A 14,976-nucleotide genomic window follows, 5' to 3' on the forward strand; every position below is an offset into this window, starting at 1 on the left:
CAGACGAGCAGGCATTATTGATAGAATGGAATGGTTAAAGGATATTCCAAGGCCTAAGAGTACAAAGACAGAGATTAGATTTATCATGCAGTATAGTTTAGAGAACCAGAGCATTTACAAGACTCTCCTGAAAGATTGCCACATTTTGAAAATTGTCAAGGATATAGGAGCTATCATCCCTTCCAAACCTTTCATTACTTTTAGGAGGACAAAGACTTTAAAATAACTTATCTAGCCTAGCGACTAATAAAATATCTCAACAAGGAGTACATTGGTAAATGCTTAGCTAATACGCTCCATGGCTGCTAATGATGCCAAAAATATATGTGATGTAAATATGTGTATGATACATCATTAAATTAGAGATGATGAAAATGAGTTAATATAGCACCTAAATCTTTTAAAAATTGTAAAACTATGTTTTGTTTCATATCATTTTTTGCACATGTAAAAACAATATTTGGGTTCAAAGAAAAGAAGTTCAAAAGAAAGATGTAAACAATACCTAAGTGTGATGAGAAATGACAATTATAAATATCCTCTGGTGTCTCATTTCAAGGATGAACATCCTATTAAAGATGTCAAGTACATAGGCTTTGGGCATATACCTCTCAATAGATATGAAGGTAATAGAGAAAAAATCTAAGGAATAGAGAAACAGATAGCTTGTGTATGCTTGGAATTATGTTAAGGTGGCATTCATTAAAGACTTAGAACATATGAAAACATACAACAACTTGTTAAGACACAGGAACTTACATCTTAACCATTAGCACAACAGTTTTTTGGTAACTGCTAGCATGGATTTGATCATAAGAGGAGGAATAGGTGCTTATCAATTACGTTCTTTTGTATTTAATCAGATTGTAATGGATGGTCCTAAATTCTGGAAAATGTGAATAACTTACAATAACATGAATTATGTTAAGGTAGCATTAAGAATCTTGATGCTATGGGAAAAGGATGAAGGCAGTCATAGAAATATGTATTTAGGAAGAAAGATTTGCCAAGGCAACTGATCGAACAGTGGTTGAATCTCAGGACTTTGAAATCTGTTCTGACGTGAGTTTGATCACTAGAGGACAGGGATATTCGTGATTTCATTTTATGTTTATTTCCAATATTTTTTTTATTTATATGGACAATAAAAAACATATTTGACTAAATAAAACCAAATTTAAACTACTGTTCCATTGTGGGGTAAAATATTTGATATGCTCATGAAGTGTGAGACTATGGAGCTGTAGTCTCTATTGACAAGCATTCTATCCTGAAGAAATTTGGAATTTAGTGAACTGCTTCCCAGCTCAGATATATTTTGAGAGCAAATATGAAAAAAATAAACATGAAAAAGTGGTGATATGCTGCTCAACTCTTGGCAGACAACACTTGATACAGACAGAAGGTTTAAAAGTAAAGCATCATGGAAGAAAATTACTTTTACTTTGATAGAAGGTTCTTTAAGATGGCACATCTAGGGTAGATTGTGCACCTCCTTCGTGCAACTTTCGAAAGCTTCTCCACTACATATGATGCAGCACTGATGAAAAGTACACAAGAAGGCAGCTGGTAATCACCAAATGAAGCTGTGCAGCAGAAAGGAGGGATGAAGAAAAAGGGTTAGCTAGCAGTCAGTTGATACTTTTGCAAAAAGAAGCACAGGTTACCACATAAAATTATTTATTTTATTTGTACAGCCATATCTCAGGCCTTCTACTAAGAAAACCTGAATCATAACATTTGTGAATGATATAATGCAAAAGGGTGGATTGGGTTGCCAAGAAAGAAATGGTAAGTCTAATGCATAATAGCACAAGAGTAGTATTTAATAAATTGAGGAAGATTTTCAATTGCACCAAATACAACTAGAGAAGGACAATAGCATTAAAAATCTGGAAATAAAATCTATTTGATTATTGAAAGACAGTACATAATGATATCTATAGGAGATAGTCTTTAATGGCTGAAAAGAAGTAATTCAAAAAAGAAGATTAATTATTTGCCTGATTTGATGATCATCAGATTATTTCTACATGAACTGATGTACGGTAATTTGTATTGGGTCCAACAATAGCAGTAAATATACATTTGGACCTTTCAGGTAAATGGGAATTGTATGATTAGAATTTCATAATTATTTATACTGATTTGTACTTTTATTATTAAGTATAGAAGCACATGAAATTAAGACTTTATGAAAATATATTGAGACCATAAAAAGGATTCTATTGGAAATATTTATTGGATTCTAACAAGTAACAGAAAATTCTATCTAAATTTGGCATGTGTTGTGTTTGAGTTAACATGTAAAATGAGTAGAAGCAACAATGCAAGAGAAAAGATATAAGGATTATAAATGGTTATAATTTTGTAATACTTTCACTGTCAGACAAAGTCTAGGATGGTGAAATAACTGAAACTTATGTCCTGAATCCAAAGAATTAACTTTTTTGAGGTGTATTAATGAACATCAACATATAGGATAACCGATAGTTGCATGTCATATTGTAACAAATTTGTAAGATATGACTTTTCAGCCTTGATAAAGCAGTTTCTACAAAACACATTTTGATTTATAAGAGAATGGAAGTGGAAGGAACCAACATCTTTTTAACTTTCAACATCTGTATTAATGTAACATTTTGGAAAGTGAATGGATATTTGTTGAAATTTAAGCATCTGGATAAATGTCTGTAAAGTATAAAAAAGTTAAGTATATGGAAACTGTTAGAAATAGGGACTCTGGTTGGCAGTCAGTTTACACTCTGTTCGAGCAGGGACCCTCCGGTCTGGGAAATGGAGATAGGAAAACCCCTGCTCATCCCCTTGGTATCTTGGCACAAGTAGTCAGGCCTATCTCAGAGGCAATGTGTAAAGTATTTGTACCAACACACACAGTAACACAGTGAAAACACCACAAAATCACTCAACACCAGTTTAGAAACATAGGCAATATTCATCCGAGTAAAACAAAACCAAAACAACAAAAATCCAACATACACAAGCAAAGTTATGAATACTCAAGTTTAAACTTCTATATAGCGCTTAGAAACACAAATGATTCAATTTGGTGTTATCTCAGCATGGTGACGGAGTCGTTTCCAACAATCTGACGCTAATGACGCTGGTCACAGAGTCACATAGACCCCCAGGTATAGTACCTTTTGAAAGTGAGGAAACAATTAGGTGCACTGAGTCGGGGAAGGGAGGCATTGCTGGATCTGGTGCAGCGTTGGTTCTTTGTTTTTTTCTTAGTTTTCAACCAGATTTCACTTCCAAGGGCCCAGAGACTGGAATAGGCACTACCTAGCAAGTTAGGATCCACAGCAAGTGAGCCCAGAGGCTGGTAGGTGAAGTCTTTGCTGTCCCTGAGAGTTCTTAACAGGAGGCAAGCTCATTCCAAACCCTTAGAGAAACTTCACAAGCAGGATACACAGCAAAGTCCAGTCTTTGTCCTCTCTAAGACAGAAGCAGCAATTGCAGGTCAACCCAGTAAAGCACAAAGAGCAAAGGGGCAGTACTCCTCCAGCTCTTCCGCTCTTCTACTTGGCAGAGGTTCCTCTTGATCCAAAAGTGTTCTAATACTCTGGAGTTTTAGGCCCACTACTTATAATAATTTCTGCCTTTAAAGTACGCAAACTTTAATGGAAAGTCTCTATTGTTTATAAGATCCTGCCTTGCCCAGGCCTGGCCCTTGAAACACACCAGGGGTTCGGAGACTGCATTGTATGAGGACAGGCACAGCCCTTCAGGAGCAGGCATCAGCTCATCCCTCCCCACTCAAGCTCAGGAGACTCACCAGGATATGCGGGATACTCCCCAGCTCCCTTTTTGTAACTGTCTAAAGGAAATTCACAAACAGCCCAACTGCCAGTCTAACCCAGACGTGGATTCCACAAGCAGTCAGAAGCACAGAATGGTTATGCAAGAAAATGCACACTTTCTAAAAGTGGCATTTTCAAATTGAAAATCTAAAAAGAAACACTACCAAAAGATGTATTTTTCAATTGTGAGTTCAGAGACCCCAAACTCCTCCTATCTATCTGCTCCTAATGGGAAGCTGAACTTAAAAGATTTTTAAAGGCAGTCCCCCTGTTAACCCATGGTAGAGATAGGCCTTGCAATAGTGAAATCCAAAATTGGCAGTATTTTACTATCAGGACAAGTAAAACACACCATTACATGTCCTACCCTTTAAATACTCTGCACCCTGCCCATGGGGCTACCTTGAGCCTAATTTAGGGGTACCTTACAAGTACAAAAAGGGAAGGTTTCGGCCCGATCAAATTGGGAGTTTACAACCGTGCACACAAACTCTGCAGTGGCAGGTCTGAGCCATGTTTACCCGGCTACTCATGTGGGTGGCACAATGAGTGCTGCAGACCCACTAGTAGCATTTGGTTTACTGGCCCTAGGTACCTCTAGTACACTTTACTAGGGATCTACAAGTAAACCTAAGAGAGCACTTGCACCTTAGCACTGGTCAGCAGTGGTAAAGTTCCCAGAGTACCACAACCAGCAAAACTGAAGTCCATCGCACAGTCAAAAATACAGTAAGCAGAGGCAAAAAGATAGGGGAAACCACTCCAAGGATGCCAGGTCTAACAGAAGCTATGTCCTATTGTCAGAATTCCTGTACATCAGAGATGGCAGATCAGGAATAGGATTAGTCAGGGTTGAAGTTTTGGTGAACACTGTAATGAAAAATGTGAATAAAAGAGCACTCAAAGGCTAACCTTATAATTGTATTCTGGTTTTACTCAGTTCCTTATTTCAAGACACTTCTGGGGCAGAAAGGTAGAACCAGTACTTAAGAGGCTATCAAATATGGAGAAAATGCCTGGCAATGTGTTGGTAGTTCTTGTGGTTCTCATTGTCATTCTACCTCGAACCAGTTATTGCATCCCTATTTTTAAATCTTTTTGTCCCCTCTTCCTGACTGTTATCTTATGCTTGCTGTGAGAAAACGGGGCTGATTGCAGAGGCCCCCTAACATTTTGCCCCCTTTTTTCACTTTTTTCTGGTGTTTACCTGACTATGATGGTGCTCTAGGCACTGCCAACCAGTCCCAGGACCTGTGCCCTGTGTAAAATGAGCATGTGAATTAGGCTAATTATAATTGGCTATGTCAACCTACCTATAAGTCCCTAGTATATGGTAGGACATGTAGGTTTAGGGACCCCAAAATAGGTGGTGCACTCATAGGTATACTGCTGAGGTGCTCAGGGACATTTTAAAGGCAGGCCTGCCTTGATGGCTGCTTTTAAATTAAAGTTATATGCAAATTTGACTTTGGAATTAAAAGCATTTCCAAAGTCTTAAACTACCTTATTTTTATATATAGGTCACCTCTAAGGGGTGCCCCAAGGGCCTCTAGGGTTGGGTGCCATGTAACTATAAGCAAGGGCCTTATAGAAATTGATTTATAGGCCCTGGTGAGGTAAGATAGCCAGGTTTGTTTTTCCCTCACTGTAGTGAATGGCCTCCATAGGCTAACATGCAGAGACTTTATTTTAATTAGTTAACAAAGTCCCCATAAGAGCCAGATACCTTGAGTTTAGTATCAAATTAATTGTTATAATAAATCCCACAACTTGCTGTTGTAGGATTTAATATGACTAGTTCAGGAAAAGATTTTAAAAACTCTACCTGAAAATTGCCAACTTCATCTCTGTAGTGTCCTTCTCTGATTGACCAGGCTCTGGCAGCCTGGCCAGGCTGCCTTGATGGGGTGTAAAGAGGCCTGGGCTGAGCACAAATGATGTCCCTGGGGGAGGAGATCTGCGTCAGCAGATGGTGAAACAGGATGGGGGAGAGCGTCCAAACTGGTCTTTAAAGGCAGGGAAAGACATTCAGAGCAGCTCATTACCTCCCCATTTCCTGCCACCCAGACAATTAGGTGCCCCTTGATTAGAGTAGGAGCAGGCAGGAGAGGGGTGTGTTTAGGTTATTTAACCACACCAGTGGGTGGGCTCAGCCAGATCTAACCTCCAATAATTAGTTTCAGCCATGTTGGATTTTTAAAGAATGTTGCTCCCTGGGATTGATTTTTGCCACATTTCCCAGGAAGTGGTCATCCAAGGGGGAAGTAGCTTGCCTTTGATTGGGCAGTCGGCCCCCTCTGCTTTTCCCCCAGAGCAAGGATAAATATGGCAGAGCTGCACCCACACCTCAAATCCCTGCTGAAAGAAGATACTGGAGAAGAAGGACTGCCCTGCTGGACCCCTGCCAGCACCTGGAAACTGCACTCACAAGCACTGCACCAGCTGCACGCTTTGGGCTTCAACAAGTAAAGGACTTTGCCTTCCTTCTGCAACTCCAGGAGTGGACTCCCTGTAAGCTACAGGTACAAAAGATCTGCCCAGAGTCCCCTGCATCAAGCCCTGCAAGAACAACCCAGATGACCAGCGTCCAGTGGCCATTTGAGGGTTCTGACCAGGTGCATCCTGGGAATTGTAGCCCCAACTCCAAAAGAGCAACTCAGAGCTTCTGGACCTTGGATCAAGTTTTGGACACAGTTTGTAAACAGCTCCATAAGTTGAAAAGGTGCATTGTAGGAGTTGGCAAACCAGAGCCTCTGAACCCTTGGCTGGTGCTGTGGACGACTTTACTGTATCAAGAAACACTTCCTAAAGTAAATGTAACAGTGTTAACTCACGGGTGGCCTGAACTCTGGACTTTGCCCCTGTCCAGTGTGGCTTTTTTTTAGCCCTTTGAGTAATATTTGCTTCTATGCGCTAGAAAACATGAATTCTTTATAAAAATTCATATCTCCGGTTCCCCTTATCTGATTTTAATCATTTTGGTGGCATTTTAAAGATAAAAATATAATCTATTCTTATAAATTGGTGTTGGATTTTTATTTTGTTTTGTGTTTTACATATTTACTGTTTTGTAATTTTTAAATGCTTTCCACACTTTTCTCCTAAGTTAAGCCTTGTCGCTCATTGCCAAGCTAACAAAGGGTGAGCTGGGTGTAATTTATTGAGACCTAACTGGACCTAAGTGGGGGTTAGTGTCTTATTGCTAGATGTAGGTACTTACCTGCCCTTACCAATAATCCACTTTCCAACACTTGGCCTCTCAGCTCTTGTCCATTGTGGTTTGAGTAATGTCCAGGACATCCTGTTCTGCAGAGGGTTCCTCACAGTAATACCCGTCAACGAAACTGGCAAGCCTCAATCTTGGTTGTACTACTGCTATAATCCATCAAGCGGTAGTCCATACTCACCTATGTTTTCCGGCCTCATGACAGCTAGTGCAATGAATCCCCAAACTCCTACTAGAGAGGCCTTCAACACCACTCTCAATCCACGAGTCCAGACCAGTGTTTCTCTTTCTCCCTTCCTCATCTGTTACCAGAACACTACCACAAGTAGTTCTCCCATTGCTCATTCAGGCAGCAGTTAAGGAACCATAAGGACTTCTGAGCGTCTGTGCACCAGAAACCTGACACCTATAATAAACTAAAACAAAATTCAATCTGTCTCTGGTGCAAGTATTTTAGACTACGTATTAATAATTTCACATAGAGGTGCTTCCTGAATGGAGAAGTGAGACTGTAAATTGCAACACTGGTAGGAAATCACCGCAAGTGAGGACAATAGTATACAGCACAGAGGCACATCCTATTTGCCCAACTATCTGAAATTAGTCTTTATGTTTTTTATGTTATGTTATGGTATTATGCTATATTATGTCATGTCATGTTATGTTATGCATTTTAGCTTATAATTAAAATACTAAGAAGTGATCTGGCGAAGACCGGAGAGGAAGAGAGAGGCTGCTGAGGACCACAGTGCTGAACCAAATTACCAACTAATTTTACAGTAGGCTGAGCTTTGCAACAAAAAGGCAGTGACATTATCCCACAGATCTGGAGATACATTGATGATGTTACTTAGAGTTTGACAGTTTGTGGGCACATACCAAAAAACGCAAGGTATCCCATTCTCCAAACTCATAGTTCCCCTATCTTTTTTAGTAAGTCCAGGGTTCCTGATGGTGAAACCTCATCTGGCTCTAATATTGGAAACTTGACATGATGGTACGTCCACAACAGGACCCACAATATCTACTTAAAAAAACAGCTTACCAGGCTCCAAAGACGTCAGAATCAGGCAGCCACTGTTTGCCATTCTAAGCGTGAGCCTCATAAAGCTCACTCTTGACGCACTTTGCTTGCTCCTAATAATACCATAATCAATTCTAGGATCATTTGCACCATCCATAAAACATACTGGTTAAAGATCTTGTATATATGCAGAAACCGGTACCCTACTATGCTCCAGTGAGAGTCAGGCACATAATGTCACCCTTCAATCAACCAACGAGTGTGTAAGAGAATGGAACTCAAAGGATGATTGCTGGGCGTGTAAGAACTTAGGCCCTTATTTATACTTTTTTAGCGCCGCATTTGCGTCAAAAAATGACGCAAATGCGGCGCTAAAAAAGTATAAATATGGGCCTTAGACCCAGAAACGCCTGCCCTTGGGAGCTGTTCACAGCAATAAGCAGTCAGGGAAGGTTTTCAAAATTGAACTGTTTAACTTGCCTTCAGTTGAGTTCAACACAGGTAAGAAGTATGAATCGAAGAATTCCAGACATTACACACTTGTCCCACAGGTCTGAAACCTCTCCTTCCTACCTTTAAATATTTCTTTTCATCCCTCCGTCAAAGTAACCATAACCAGAAAGAGACATGTAGTTGTTTATAAACATTCTTGACCAATAGACAATAAAAATGCTATAAGCCTGCATTTTGTAGTCGGCCCAACTAGGTTTAGCATGGACCAGCGTAGACAAAGATGGCATGAGTAAGCACTGTATTCATCAGAATGGCAATCAGTGAACGAGGAAATCGGTGAATATGCTCACAAGGAGAGTTTGTATTTTTTAAGGACTAAAGCAGATGGAGCACATGCAAGTGCTTTCAGAAAGAAATATCGAAGGACAACTGTTTTGAGGAACAACGTCTTTGGTAACATATATTGACTCCAGTAGTCCAGCCAAACATAATAAACTATCCAAACTGGCAAGGCAGAAAGATACAGTGAAAATTAGGGTTTCTCATATTTTAGCATGACATTTCAAACACATTTAATTTCTGTTGTAATTCCTGCTGTGCCTTCCACAGAGAGGGACAAGCCAGTGACAAAAGGAGACAGAGGGCCTAATTTAGAGTTAGGCGGCCAGGTTACTCGCCGCAAACGTGACAGATATACCATCAGCCATATTACAATTTCCATAGGATGTAATAGGTTTATAATATGGCGGACAGGATATCCGTCGCAGTTGTGATGGAGTAACCCTCTTGCCAAACTCTAAATCAGACCCAAAGATATTTTTCCATAGGGCTTCTGAGGAAAGAGATGTGGTCACGAATAGGTTTTTTGATAGTGTTGAATTATACACAGACATTAAACAGTAATAGAATTCCCAATCAATATTAGAACGCAGTCACACATAAATAGTTGAGGCACCTCTTATTTGGTGATAAATCCATAACATGAGCTGAAGGGGCAGAGAGTGCCTGTAAATGGATTGAAGAGGCCTGAGATGGATTCAGTATTAAGCTGTTTCAGTATTCCATGCTCGCACACTTAATTGCAGAGGTAGCATATTTCAGAGGAGAGCTTTAATTTGCAAATCAAGCACTTTGTTTCTCTTACACAGCAACATGCAATAGATTAACATAGAACCCTGTATTTGTTCCAATTGGGTCTCCTGAGTGTAGAGATAGTCTTCATGTGTAGGTTTGGAATCCCTCCTCTGCCTAAATAGAACCTGTCTGTTGGAGGGAGTTTAGAAATAACGTCAACGAATAACTGTTTCGGGCACATCTTTTTGATTAAGAACATAAATCTCTGGGTAACACTCAGGCATATAGCAAAATCATGCATTTCTGATTTTGAACTCACTTAGAACTATTGCACTGGGTTGCAAGCCGCAATCCTTATTCATAGACTGTGTGTGGTCGAACCTACTGAATTATGCTTCCACTACGGTTTGTTATCCTTATGACATAATTTACTAATTACTACCTAAAATGGTGACCAGACATGTACAAAGAAAGCAGAAAAATAAAATGTACATAAAAATACAACCAAAGAATGCTTATGTTTAGTAAGAAAAGCTCCTAAATATTCAGTAAGTGAACTCCCAACAAAATACTTAATGCAAGCTGTGCTGGTTAAGTAAACAGACACCTTTGTGTTTATGACTCAGCTGTTATGCTTGCCCTGGTCAGGATGTATAAATTTGCCTTTTAAATGTTGCTTGGTGACAATAATTATTTTGTGTACATTTATCTTTCTCCTGATGACGGCTCTCATATAGATCTTGCTAGAGCAGAAAAGCTCATTGTCACTAAGGCCCTCATTATGAACTTGGCGGTAAACACCGCCGCCCGCCGCACTGACAGCCAACAAAAGACCGCCAGTGGCAGTGGATGGCATACTGCCGTATAATGATGCCAAAAATGGAAATCACCCAAAAATCTTCATCCTCCACCCACTGCCAGGGCCAACAACAGCAGAAATGCAGGACACATCACCCAGCCACCATCACGCAGTCAAACCCACCAAATAATGATGATGACTCAGGGTCGAGCCACAACTATTCGGGGCCTCAGCAGCAGACGCCCTTGGCCAGGAAGATGGAGCTATGGCATTGGATCGTCAACAAGTTCAACGCAGTGGGAATCCATCCACGCACAAGGGATGACATCAGGAAGAGATGGAACAACCTGCGGGGGAATGTGCGCTCCATGGCATCACAACACAACATCGCAGTACAGAAGACTGGCGGTGGTCCCCCACCTCCTCCCCCCCGAATACACCAACTGGGAGGAGAAGGTCTTGGCTATCCTGCACCCCCAGGGCCTCACTGGACTCCCTGGAGGACTGGACTCGGGTAAGTCAACAACAATACCCTGACAGTCACCACACCTGTAATGCATATATTACCCCATCTCTCTCACTCCCCCCATGCCCTCGATCCTCTACCCAGCCCACAACACCTAGACACTTCTATCTATGATTCCGGCATGCCACACAACCCCCCATTCAAATCACTATCCAGCCCCCTGTACACAGTCAACCACCCATGCATGAAATGTCAGGAGCACTACAACACCCAGAAAGCACCACCACCCCCTCACTAAATGCTTCAAAACGAACACAAAGGGACCCTGCATGCTACTACATGGGAATGTATTCACCAATTACAGCTGAGCAGTGCTGCAAGGGCAAGAAAGTGCAGGACACCCACATTTCTATTCTCTCACACACAGGTACCACCACCCCTGCCCCCTGGATGGAGACGTCAAGGAGTGCCAGCCCTCCACTTGAAGGCGAAGGCCCCACTCAGGAGAGTCCAGAGGGATGTCTGGACACAGAGGAAATCCCTGGTCCATACCAGAGTCCTGGACAGTCACCTTCCAGAAGCCCACCCAGGACACCACTGACACCGCTGCCACTCAGCGACCACCATCAGCTCTGGCCCAATGCCCCCACACCAGTGTCTCCAGGCCACGGACTGGCTGCCCACATGTACAGAGGCCCAAGTCTCCACCCACCACCAGGCAGGATGATAAAGGGCCCAGTGCAAGTGGAACTGCCAGACCTGTGCAGGGGACACAGGCACAGGGGGCTAGGGCCACTAGGAGGGTATCAGTGGCCCGGGGGTGGCCCAAGGAGGGATGCTGCTGCCCAGGAGGTATTGCTGAGGTCCTGGGAGCATGCCACCATTCCCAGGACAGAATGGGCAAGGTCCTGACCTCGTTGGAGCAGAATCAGAGGCTGCAGGTAGCACACCACCAGGAGGCCATGGAGCAATGGAAACAGCTCAATGCCTCCATGGCCTCCATTGCAGGGGTGCTGCAGCACCAGACCAACATCCAACCTGAGTCCTCCACCCACCTGCAGGCCCCTTACACTAGCTTGGACTTTGCCCCTCTGCTACCAACAACTGTGGTAATGTATCTGAGTATATTCTTCACCATGTGCCCACTCCCTTCCACTGTCTCATCACTCATGTATGTTTTATCTTCAAATATATACACTTGTACACACAAAAATTCTGCCCTCATTTAATGTCAGCAAGCAAATGTTAATGTGTATGTATTAGCCAGTTTCCCTCATAATGCCGCTTTTATTGCAGGTGGGGGTCTAAAAGACTGTTGTGTTTGAAGTATGTCACACTGTACATTCCATTGCTGTAACACACATCTGGTTCATCATTCATAAAGCTGCAATATCACTGATAAGGGACACCACAGCACGTAATACATAAGTCACCCTGAAACAATACAGGAAACCCATTTGTAGAATAGGAAATGTACATCAGAGTCACTGGAAGTATAGCCGGATTAGCTGGGTTCTGGAGTTGATGTCTTCCCCCTCTTCTTCTTCATCACTCTCATCCATCCTCTGAGGTGGCAGGGGTGGTTGGACAGCATCCTCCTCTTCCAGACATGGGATAGCTTTCCTCACAGCCACGTTGTGTAGCATGCAGCAGGTCACCATTATCTGACACATCTTGTCAGGGCCATAGCACAGGAATCCTCCAGAGAGATGCAGGCAATAAAATCTTGCCTTCAGGAGTGCAATGGTCCGCTCTATCACCCTCCTAGTGCGACCATGTTCTTCATTATAATGGAGTTTTGCATCTGTCCTGGGATTTCTCACAGGTGTCAGGAGCATTACATATTTGGGTAGCCAGAATTCCCTGGAAAAGTGGGTGAAAGAGGGTTAATACACCCACTTACTACTTGCATGAAGCCTGCCTGTCAGATATGAGAATAGTACAGTGTCATACACACTCACCTATGAGCCAAGCTCTGTCCCCCTGCAGTTGCACACTGCTGTTTCTCAGGATATAGGCATCATGGACTGATCCTGGGAACATTGCATTGACATGAGAAATGTACTGATCAGCAGAAAACACCAACTGGGCATTCATGGAGTGAAAGTTTTTACTATTTCTGAACACCTGTGCATTCACTCTTAGAGGTATGAGGGCTATGCGGGTACCAGCAATGGCACCTATCACATGGGGGATTTTTACAAAAGCATAGAATCCTGATTTGATGGTGGTGAGATCAGCCTTTTGGTGGAACTGGACATAACTTTGCAGGTGTTGCAAGAATGCATTCAAAAAGTTGGACAGCATGTGGCTGAACATTGGTTGAGATACACCGGCTGCCATGCCCACTGTCACTCGGAATGAGCCTGTGGCTAATAAAATGTAGCACAGATAGTACCTGCAGAGTTGGTGGTATTGCATAAGGCTTCCTATTCGCTGGCATGAGAACAGGCTCCATTTATGCACAGAGTTCCAGGATTGTGGCTCAATTCAGGCAGTAAGTGATGATGATGTGACATTCCTCCATGGTGGCCAGATCTACCAAGGGTCTGTAAACAGATGGGGCCCTCCCTCGTCACATGGGTCTGTACCTATGGGGGAGGAAGAGAGACACATTGAGTTGGGACATCCACTTCCATAACAAGGTCCCACTATTCATGTTGTACATGTGACACAATTGTCCCTCACACAGACACAAAGAACATGTCAATCCTGTCAGGGCAATGTGTGGTGAGGTGTGTATGTTTTATTGCATCACAGTGTAGGCACAATTCCCACCATGATTCCATGAGGAGGACCAGTAATCATAACAGTACTCTACAAAGTGGAGATGGAATGGAGCCATGGACTAGGACCCCGGCCAGACTATGAAGGCGTGGTGGATGCAAAATGGCAGCCCCCTGCCCTACAGGTAGTGTAGTGTAGGAAGTGACCTCAGTATGCTAGCGTTAGTCGTCATGGCGGTAGGTGGTGTTCACCGCTGTGCACCTGATCATTGGATAACATTGTTATCAATGGGGAAGCAGGGCCAATCATGATCATCGCCGGTGGTGACGGTGCACACCGCCGTGGTATACACCGCCATTTTGCCATGCCCTTGCCACTTGATTCCTCCACCTCGAGTAGGGAAGAACTCCACTGCATGTGCTGCTGTGTCCTGACTCTGTTCCTTGAGATGGCACGTGCTACAGGGAAATGGGCCCCAGCCTTCATCATGGAGGAGCAGGAGAAGCTGGTGGACGTGGTTATACTCCTGTATGCAAAGCTGTATGGGCGACCAGAGGAACAGGTGAGTTACTATTTGTCCTCCTTGAATGTGTGTGAATGTGGCGGATGCTTGTAGGCATTTTTGTTGGCTGTGTGAATGCTTACCCATTGTGTGTCTGGCAGTTTTTGGCTTGGCTATTGTCTATATGTATGTCTCACTGGGCTATGTCAGGTTGCACTGGCATGGCATTTGTGTATGGGGCACCCACACTGACATCTATTTCTTCACTCTGTGTGTCCCATGCAGGTCAGTGCCCATTAGAAAAAAGGATTATGGCAAGCCATCGCCAAGGAAGTGCGGACCCTGTGGGTCTAGAACCGGCAGAGCACCCGCTGCAGGAAGCGGTGGGAGGACCTGAGACGCTGGGCCTGGAAGACCAGCGAGGCCCAGCGTGGGACAGCCTCCCGAGGGAGGTGAGCATGTCGGACCCTAACCCCCCAATGGCCCGCATTCTGGCGGTGGCCTATCCGGACTTGGATGGGTGCTTGAAGGCAGCACAACAGCCACAAGGGGTTGAGTACCAACACTGTTGTGATGCTACTCTGAGTTAAGTTATTTGCTATGGGGTGCATGCATTGTGGTGTCAGGCCCAAAGACAGGCGTGTCCCTGCAGTCCTGACCCCCTCTACGTCCGTGGGATAGGGTACTTAGGTAGGTATGGCTGGGAATGTAGGTCTGCGAGGGGTCCCCTATTTGGGCTATTGGTTTATTGTGGCCTCATGGATTTGCTGATTTGTTGTCTTAGCATCGTCTCTCATTGTTTCCCATTGCAAAGTGTAGCAAATTAGAGGGTCAAGATGGTACGGTAGTGTACTGTGGGATCATGCCTACTGGTCAAGGGC

This window comes from Pleurodeles waltl, chromosome 4_2 (genome assembly GCF_031143425.1).
Source record: "Pleurodeles waltl isolate 20211129_DDA chromosome 4_2, aPleWal1.hap1.20221129, whole genome shotgun sequence".
Classification (NCBI taxonomy): domain Eukaryota; kingdom Metazoa; phylum Chordata; class Amphibia; order Caudata; family Salamandridae; genus Pleurodeles; species Pleurodeles waltl.